General features: G+C 35.4%; 1 pseudogene; it reads left to right on the plus strand.

The window, feature by feature from the left end:
* Positions 1 to 429: 429 nt before the first annotated feature.
* Positions 430 to 9581, plus strand: LOC121458685 (annotated as a pseudogene).
* Positions 9582 to 10236: the final 655 nt, after the last annotated feature.

Here is a 10236-nt window from a genome sequence, read left to right on the forward strand (position 1 = left end):
TTAGAATTTCATACATATCAACAAAACATGGTGTCTTGTTTTAGTTAGGGATTCTGCTGTTGTGTTGAAACACCATGACCAAAAAGCAAAATTGGGTGACAAAAGTTTAGTTGGCTTATACTTCCATATTGTTGTTCACTATTAAAGAATATCAAGGAAGTACTTAAGGAGGGCAGGATCATTGAGTCAAGAATTGATGCAAATGTGATGGGGGAGTGCTTCTTACTTTCTTACTTCATAGGACTTATACTCATCCTCTCTTCTTATAGAACCCAGGACCAGCCCAGGGATGACACAACTCTCAATGGGCTGTGCCCTCTGGCATTAATCAGTCATTGAGAAAATGCCTCATTTCTGAATCCCGTGGAAGCATTTTTTTTTTCTGAGGCTCCCTTATCTCTGATGTCTCTAGGTCATTGTCAACTAGACATGGAAAACCAGCCCACATACATGGTACAACAAGTTAAAGTAAGACTATGCAGAATCCATATAAAGCCTGGATATAGAAACCCAGAATGAGGAAAAGTGGTCTCAAAAGCTGTCAATTGAGTTAAAGTACACCCCACATATACACACACCAAGTCTTAGCAGTCCCACAAAACACCAAAGTATGAACTGATAACATATATGCAAAGCATTTAGCACAGGCCCCGATAGGATTATGAGTCTCTGTGAGCACCAATAACCCCTGCTTAGTTGATTCTGTGGGCTGTGTTAACCTAGTGTCCTCAACCAAGGTGGGAGGCAGTTGCTATGGTACTTCCTCCCCATTGGCAGCAGGGTCTCCTTAGCTCCTCTTATTGTTTGACTACCTGTGTCTGCCCCTTTTGCTTTGAGTTCCTGGATTAGGCCAGTTTGATAACAATTGGCTGAGGCACCATTCTATGAGAATAGCAGAATATCATGAGAAATCATTTCATGGACTTTTTTTCCTATCTTGTTTGGTTCTATCATAGATTTTAGTGTAGTGAGCTTCAGGTCTTTGACATCCAATTAGGATGGGCATTGTCTTCCTCTAATGGAATGGGCCTGAAGTTTCACGAGTTATTTGTTGTTTACTCCTACAAGTTCTGGGGAACAAATAACTCAACATATCTTGCAAGCAGGACTAGATGTAGATGTAACTGTTGCTGGGTGGTGTCCCAGTCCCAACATTGAATACTTTCCTTGATTAGAGAAGACTCCACAAGTTTCTCATCCCTCTTTTCTAAAAGTCCTTCCTAGTGGCATTTTCATACAATCTAATGAGTATTTACTGTACTATGTACCATAACAACTCCATAATGTTCCCCAATTCCTGTAGTCTTTCCTCATTCTCCCTACATCCAAGCACCCTGATCCTGATTTCTCCTGTTCCCATACTCAACTACCACCATTCAATTCAGAAGACCAATTCTAGTGCCCCTTTCAGGGAGATCAATGTATCCCTCCCTTGATCCTTTTTTGTTAACTAACTCTCTCTGTGTCTATGGATTGTAGCATGAATATCCTTTACTTTACAACCAATATTAATGTATAAAGGAGTTCACACCATTTGTATTGCTGGGTCTTGAGGTAGGTTGAATCCTAATTTTCAGAGAAACTGCCATACTGTTTTCCAGAGTGGTTGTACAATTTGCATTTCCACCAGCAATGGAAGAGTCTTCCCCTTACTCCCACATGCTCTCCAGCATAAGCAGTCATTGGTGTTTTTGATCTTAGCCATTTTGACAGGTGTAAGGTGGTATTGCAGAGTCATTTTGATTTGCATTTCCCTGATGACTAAGGATGTTGAACATTTCCTTAAGTGTCTTTTGGCCATTTGAGATTATTCTATAGAAAATTCTCTGTTTAGTTCTGTACCCCATTTTTAATAGAATTATTTGAAATTTTGATGTTTAATTTCTTGAGTTCTTTATATATTTTGGAGATCAGTCCTCTATCTTATATGGGATTGGAAATTTTTTTCCAATTAAATAAGCTGCCTTATTGTGTTACTGACTGTGTCCTTTGCTGTGCAGAAGCTTCTCAGTTTCAGAAGGTCCCATTTATTAATTGTTCCTCTCAGATTCTGTGTTACAGCTGTTATATTCAGGAAGTGGTCTTTAGTTCCATACTTGGAAGGCTACTTTTCAGTTTCTCTCCTATCAGTGTCAGTGTGATTAGATTTACATTAAGGCCTTTATCCCCTTTGGACTTGAGTACTGTGCATGGTGATAGATACGGATCTATTTGTACTCCTTTACATGTTGATATCCAGTTACGGCATAACAATTTGTTGCAGATGCTTTCTTTTTTCATTGTATAATTTTAGCTTATTTGTCAAAAACCAGGTGTTCATAGGTGTGAGGATTAATATCAGGGTCTTTGATTCAATTCCGTCATTCAACCTGTCTGTGTTTTTGCCCATCATCTCTTCCTCAAACCTCCAAAATGAACTGTTTGCTTAATTAAAACATATGTTCCCAACAGTCTCAATCATCTGACTGTACCATATTGATATTGTCCCGAGCAGTTTGTAGTCCAAACCTGATGTTTAGATGGTGAAACAATTACATAGTGCAGTTGAAATCTTCCTTGCATGACTCACACTTCTTTTGGAGACTTCACAGGACACTGTAATGCATGCTCATATTTCATTGCAAAAAAACTTAAGCATTTTAATTGTCATATGCAGTCGATCTGTAAGAGGTAAAAAATGAGTGTTTTTTATGTATGCCTAGATATCAGATAGAGACTCAAACCCAAAATTAAATATAGGAAGCTAGATGGAACCTTTCCCTAGAATTAGTTACTTCTCTATATGATCATTAATATTATGGCTAAAGGAATATTTGTTGTTAATTTCTCCCAAGAAATTACTGTAAGCTCTTTGCCAATGTTCACTTCCTCTCCGTAATGATTCAATTTCTACATTAGTAAAACATGCTACAATTTAACCTTGGTAAATTCTTGCTATAGATGAAGTTTCAGTTTTCTTTTTAAAAACAACTCAGAGCCGGGCAGTGGTGGGGCACGCCTTTAAGCCCAGCACTTGGGAGGCAGAGGCAGGCGGATCTCTGTGAGTTTGAGACTAGCCTGGTCTACAAGAGCTAGTTCCAGGACAGGCTCCAAAACCACACAAAAACCCTGTCTCACAAAACCAAAAAAAAAAAAACAAAACAAAACAACTCAGATTTTTTTCCACATAACTTTTTATTTTTTTAGTATGTTTATATGTTTAAAATATCGATTATAAGATAATATCTTTCCTCTGCAGTAAAATTCCTATAGGGAATGCATAGAGCATAAGATGTCTAGAATGAAGGCCAGGAGGTGGTGGCTCAAGCCTTTAATCCCAGCAGAGGCAGAGGCAGGTGGAGTTCAAGGCCAGCCTGGTCTAGAAGAGGTAGTTCCAGGACACATTCCAAAGCTACAGAGAAACTTGTATCAAAAAAAGTCTTGAATGTAACAAAACGTCACATCCAGACAATCCATAAGTGCCTCCTATAATTTATCCAGACAATCCAAAAGTGCCTCCTATAATTTTATTTCCACTAAACTATTTATTCTCTGCTTTAGATAATAATTCTCTTTGACTATTTAACTCCTTGTCAAATTTTTTGGTTTGGTTCTAATTACTCTTTTCAATTTTTTACTCCAGTATTGGGATATAGATGATCAATGTCTTGCAACAATTTCTGAAAACTATTAAGGTTCCACAAATAATCTCTCCTAATTTTTAACTTTTGGGCTCAAAGTTTTGTAAAAGTATTTTATATGATGAATGATTAATATAATCACCTTTTTGTATATTTTCACAAGTAATTTGTAATGTCCAAGAAGACAAAGTTTGCTTTACTTCACCAAACATTTTCTCTAAAGTATGTTCATTTGAATCAGCTAATGAAATTCAAAATAATGTTGAAAACGTACCTGACTCGAGTATAATTTCAATTGTAATAAATAACAAAGTACTAACATGCAGTACTTTATATCCTAATTGGTTTATAATAATAACTCTCAAGGACTAGAAATTTTCATGACACGTTTAAGTGAGTTGAATTAGGTAAAATAGTTTAAGAATATAAAACTCATAGACAGGATGTTTTAATAAAAATGTCAAGTTTATATCAAAAGGGAGCATCCATACCTACATCAATGTAAATATATATATATATAAATAAGTAGTTACTTTTTAAAATTAATTTTAGTGATCTACACTTTTACATCATACACATATATGCCCCTTTATTCTTTTTAGATTACCGTAATCTACACTTTTATCCTATCATTTCATTGGGTGCCTTTTGTAAGTGGATGTGTATTTATGAATATATAGAGCTGGTTTTGGAGATGGACACTAGCTCTGTCCCTGTATAAATCCAAGCATGTCGTTAAAATAAAAATTCAGAGTTTTTCTCTCATGTCAGGAGCATGCGACAGAAAGAAAAAGGAATTTAGAAAAATTTTCACTTTTCTACATTTCTATTTTTGTCCCTAGTGTACATGTCACTGAATATATATGTCTGTATATGACTATATAAATAATGTTTATGTTTTCCACAATGAACAATGAATTTTACTGCAGTAATTTTGAAGTTTCCAGGAAGAAGTTGGGGCCCCACAACAACAACTCAACCTGGTTGATAGGATGGCATGATGATGATAGTGTTACTACCAGACCTGCTTTGCATACCAGCTGCTCAAGATGGTTCCAACCTGGTTAGCTGAAATGGTCCACTTTTTACAAAGTTCTAGACAGACCTTATAAGAGGAATCTCAGAAAACTTTTACAAAATACTCAGAGACTATTTGCAATTATACCAGACAGTAATCTTTGAATGTAACCATCATTTTACTTTCACAGGATCCCATAGAAAGAACATCACCCCCATGATAGCTGGAAGTAATTCTAAAAGACTTCCAACAAAGTTTGTCCTAGGGTTAGGGAAATCATTTAGGGGTTGATTATAATTGGTATAGGGTTGTGGGTTAGAAGGGAAATTTTATGGGCTCAGGGATTTCTTTGAAAAAAAGGGAAAATTGGATGGAATAATAGATTAGTGTGAGTTTACATACATTAATAATAATAGTGAGTAATAGAGTGAATGCTTGTGAGTTATAATTTATAGGCAATTGCTTTGATATAGATTTTTGTACATTGATATAATGTTAAATATTGAATATTGTATGCATTCATGCTTCTACTTCTGCTTAAAACATTTTATATATTGATAAATATATTTATCAAATTGCAATGTACATTTCTTCCACTGATCAAGATATTTATTCATTGGTTACATTTTGAGCCCATTGTCCTCATTTGTTGTACAGTTGTTTATTGTACAATATTCTAATATGAAGTCTTAGTCTTTAAGTTATATAGGTATTAGAATTAGAGATCAATAGTCATCTGTGTTTGTCATACTTATAGTTAGAATAATCAGGTTTTTTAGACACATAAAGAATATATTTTGCATAGATAGGTAATCTTTAACTACTTCAAAAAGCTGTAAAATATGGAATTTAAATAACCTAGAGTACTGTTGAAGTGAGACACAATTACTACTGGTAGCAGTGATCTATTTTCCAGAGAATGTTGAGCACCGAAGACACTCAAATCTTGTTTTCTTGTTTTCAAAACTGGCCTTTGGGCAAAGACATGTTCATGCCTCAACCTCTGACAAGATACATGGTATCCAAAAATGGATAAGCAGTTCTGTTAAATCTTGACTGGCATTCATCTCACAGACAAATATATACACCTCTGTTTTCTTTCTTTTTTTTTTTTTTTTGGTTTTTCGAGACAGGGTTTCTCTGTGGCTTTGGAACCTGTCCTGGAACTAGCTCTGTAGACCAGGCTGGTCTCGAACTCACAGAGATCCGCCTGCCTCTGCCTCCCAAGTGCTGGGATTAAAGGCGTGCGCCACCACCGCCCGGCTACACCTCTGTTTTCTGAGTGTTGTGCTAAAGGAAAAAAACACCAATATGCCCATTTTGTCCATCTTTTTTTTTCCTTTCTGTAGTCATTAATTTTCTCATGCATACAACATACTGTTGATCTTTTCTCTTTTTCTTTCCCCGTGTATAGATACTGCTCTTATAAGGAGGTATCCTATACAAAGGACACAGAAATAACAGAATTGATTCTCCTTTTCAATTTCCTTCTAAAGTGACTGTCTATGTCATGGAACAAGAATGGGGAACATCAGAATCATAAAACTATACTTTCAAAGAAGTATGCATTTTACTGTCATACTTACACTGTACTCATATATGGTATATTTTTGAAGGAAGTGACCTATGATGATGTGCACATTGACTTCACTAAGGAAGAGTGGGATTTACTGAATCCTTCCCAGAAGAATCTCTACAAAGATGTGATGCTGGAGACCTACAGGAACCTAACTACTATAGGTGAAAATGAATTTCTTTCATGTTTCAAAATATGGAGACAACTTTTCTTTGGTTAATGATTTTGTTCTGTAATTTTTTTAGAGAAAGAAGAATGAGGTAAATAACACAGTCCCAGTTCTTAGGTGCACTTAAGATAATAAGCTAATTGTTGCACATTCTTAAATAATATAACATATGTTCTGGTACTGTATTTCAGGATACATTTGGGAAGACCTTAACACCAAAGAGCATTGTCAATGTTCTAGAAGACATGCAAGGTAATTTTCTTGGGCAAGTTCATAACAATTTCCCTTGAATAGTTTGTAATGTGTTCTGGAACTTTAAAACAAAAGCAACAGTGTAAATAACCACAGCTTTAAATATATTGATGGTTATTCAGTTCTCACAGATCCATATCCCTCAATTTCATGTATGTGAATTGCATCTGTAAAGCCTTCATTTAAGAAAAAGTCTAGGTAGCAATACCTGAACAGATATCACCATTTGATTTATAGCACCATGAGAGCTATGTTGTAGAACTGCTGCTTCATTTGCTTCTTGCTATTCATGACAGAAAATGTATACATATTTCAGTGATGATGAGTATAGCTGCAAAACTTTCTACTAATCCAAGAGCCCATGGTAAGCCTTGTATCACTCATACTTTTTGTGACTGTGCTAAGTTTAGTGAAACCAGACTAGTCAAGGGTCAAGGGGCAGTTGTTGTGGAGAAACCTTAATATCTATACAACAAGTCTGTGAAAGTCGAACCTTGTAGATTCATTTAGAAATCTTTTATACACTATTCTTTTTTTCATATATATGATATGTCACTCTTGACACAAGTATATGAGAATAGGAATACAAAAAGATTTACCATACCTCTCCTTAAGAACAATTAAGAAGATAAACTGTAGTTCCTATGTAGAGTGTACATGTTTAATTTGATCCAAAAATACAAAGTTAATTTATTTTCTATCATCATGGTTAATACCCAAATACAATCTCACATTACAACAAAAACAAACAAACAAACATGAGTTCTAGGTCTATGCAAATACTTCTGGGTGTCTTAGTTCACTTACCAAATGTGGTTCACAATATTATGAATGGAGTAACGTTGGTAAAGCACTCAGTACATGCAGTTCTCTTCAAAAATGTAAAAAATATCCTAGAAAAGTAAAGTATGATATAGTTATAGATGAAAAGATAAACTGGCACAATGGAATTTCTCATCACAAATATTTTTCTAGATGTAAATGATACCTAATGAGAGAACAAAACATTATTTTAAACAAAGCTATAAAACCTTGATAGTTGATTCCTTTTTACAATTTGAAAAAAATATGAAATTAATTTATATCGGTATGAGGTTCAACTTCATTGAATGTGGTAAAGCTTTTACATGTGTAAATTTTCCGTGCAGGATCGAAAGAACTCAAACTGGAGAGAAGTTTTCAGTATATTCTCACTGGGGTGAAGTCTTGTCTTATAACACTCATCTTCTAAGGAATGAAAAAACACATAGCAGAGAAAAATGCTGTGAAATTAAGCAATGTGATGAAGTCTTTTCTTATCACAATCATTTTGAAATGCATAAAAGAACACACACTGGAGAGAATCCCTATGAGTATGGTCAAGATGATGAAGACTTTCTTCTTTATGAAAATCATCAAAGTCATAAACGAACACATACTGGAGAGAAATCATATGAATGTAATCTGCATGGTAAGGTCTTTCCTGATCAGAGTCATCTTCAAAAGATTAAAAGAATATATACTAGAGAGACATCCTATGAATATAATAAGGGTGGCAAAGCCATTGCACAATGTACTGTTTTTCAAACATATAAGAGAATACAAACTGGAGAAAAACCCTATGAATGTAATCAGTGTGGTAAGGCCTTTGCACGTCATCATCACCTTCAATTGCATAAAAGAACACATACCGGAGAGAAACCCTATGAATGTAATCAGTGTGGTAAGGCCTTTGCACACCACAGTAATCTTCAAAGCCATAAAAGAACACATACTGGAGAGAAACCCTATGAATGTACTCAGTGTGGTAAGGCCTTTGCACGCTACAGTGCTCTTCAAGAACATCGAAGAACACATACTGGAGAGAAACCCTATGAATGTAATCAGTGTGATAAGGCCTTTGCATGTCACAGTGATCTTCAAAGGCATAGAAGAACACATACTGGAGAGAAACCCTATGAATGTAATCAGTGTGGTAAGGCCTTTGCACGACTTAATCATCTTCAATTGCATAGAAGAACACATACTGGAGAGAAACCCTATGAATGTAATCAGTGTGGTAAGGCCTTTGCACGACTTAATCATCTTCAATTGCATAGAAGAACACATACTGGAGAGAAACCCTATGAATGTAATCAGTGTGGTAAGGCCTTTGCACAACACAGTAATCTTCAAAGCCATAAAAGAATACATACTGGAGAGAAACCCTATGCATGTAATCAGTGTGGTAAGGCCTTTGCACAGAACTTTGCTCTTCAATACCATAAAAGAACACATACTGGAGAGAAACCCTATGAATGTAATCAGTGTGGTAAGGCCTTTGCAACTCAGAGTAATCTTCAAAATCATAAAAGAACACATACTGGAGAGAAACCCTATGTATGTAATGAGTGTGGTAAGGCCTTTGCACAGAACTTTGCTCTTCAATACCATAAAAGAACACATACTGGAGAGAAACCCTATGAATGTAATCAGTGTGGTAAGGCCTTTGCAACTCAGAGTAATCTTCAAGATCATAAAAGAAGACACACTGGAGAGAAACCATATGTATGTCATGAGTGTGATAAGGCTTTTGCACAGAACTTTGCTCTTCAATACCGTAAAAGAAGACATACTGGAGAGAAACCCTATGTATGTAATGAGTGTGGTAAGGCCTTTGCACAGAACTTTGCTCTTCAATACCATAAAAGGACACATACTGGAGAGAAACCCTATGAATATAATCAGTGTGGTAAGGCCTTTGCACGCCACAGCAATCTTCAAAGCCATAAAAAAACACATACTAGAGAGAAACTCTATTAATGTAATCACTGTAGTAAGCCTTTTGCATGACATAATCATCTTTTGCATAAAAGAACACATACTGGAGAGAAACCCTATGAATGTAATCAGTGTGGTAAGGCCTTTGCACGCCACAGCAATCTTCAAAGCCATAAAAAAACACATACTAGAGAGAAACTCTATTAATGTAATCACTGTAGTAAGCCTTTTGCATGACATAATCATCTTTTGCATAAAAGAACACATACTGGAGAGAAACCCTATGAATGTAATCAGTGTGGTAAGGCCTTGTACAACATGGTGCTTTTCAAATGCATAGAAGAACACATACTGGAAAGAAACCCTAGAAATGATATCTGTGTGATAAGGCATTTGCAGACCTCTGTACTCTTCAAAGGCTTAAAATGTAACATACTCTAGAGATACCTGTGAATGGAATGTGGTAAATTCTTTTTCACAATTATCTCCAAATACATAATATGAGCCCTTCTGTAGAGAAACCCTGAATTAATTTGTGTATTTTTCAAAACCATGAAAAAAAATTATACTGTAGTGAAACTCTATAAATGAATTCAGTGTCATATTGTTTTGTGCTTCACAGAAGAGTACGACTTTGTGTGTAGTCATCTGAGAAAGCTTGTGCATATTATCATAATCTTTTGGAACTCAGGAAAAAACTGGGGCCTTATTTTAAATTGTGCTTTCATATGTTAAGCCACTTATTGTCAGTTAACTAAATCAGTTACTGTGTAGAAAAAAGTTTGATAATGTCAACAATTTGTTTATGCATGATTATACCTCTCTTTATTTTAGTTTGAACCAGCAAAGTAATGGATAAAAC

Source organism: Microtus oregoni, unplaced genomic scaffold (assembly GCF_018167655.1).
Source record: "Microtus oregoni isolate MIOR12 unplaced genomic scaffold, Mior012 000018F_ref0000195, whole genome shotgun sequence".
Classification (NCBI taxonomy): domain Eukaryota; kingdom Metazoa; phylum Chordata; class Mammalia; order Rodentia; family Cricetidae; genus Microtus; species Microtus oregoni.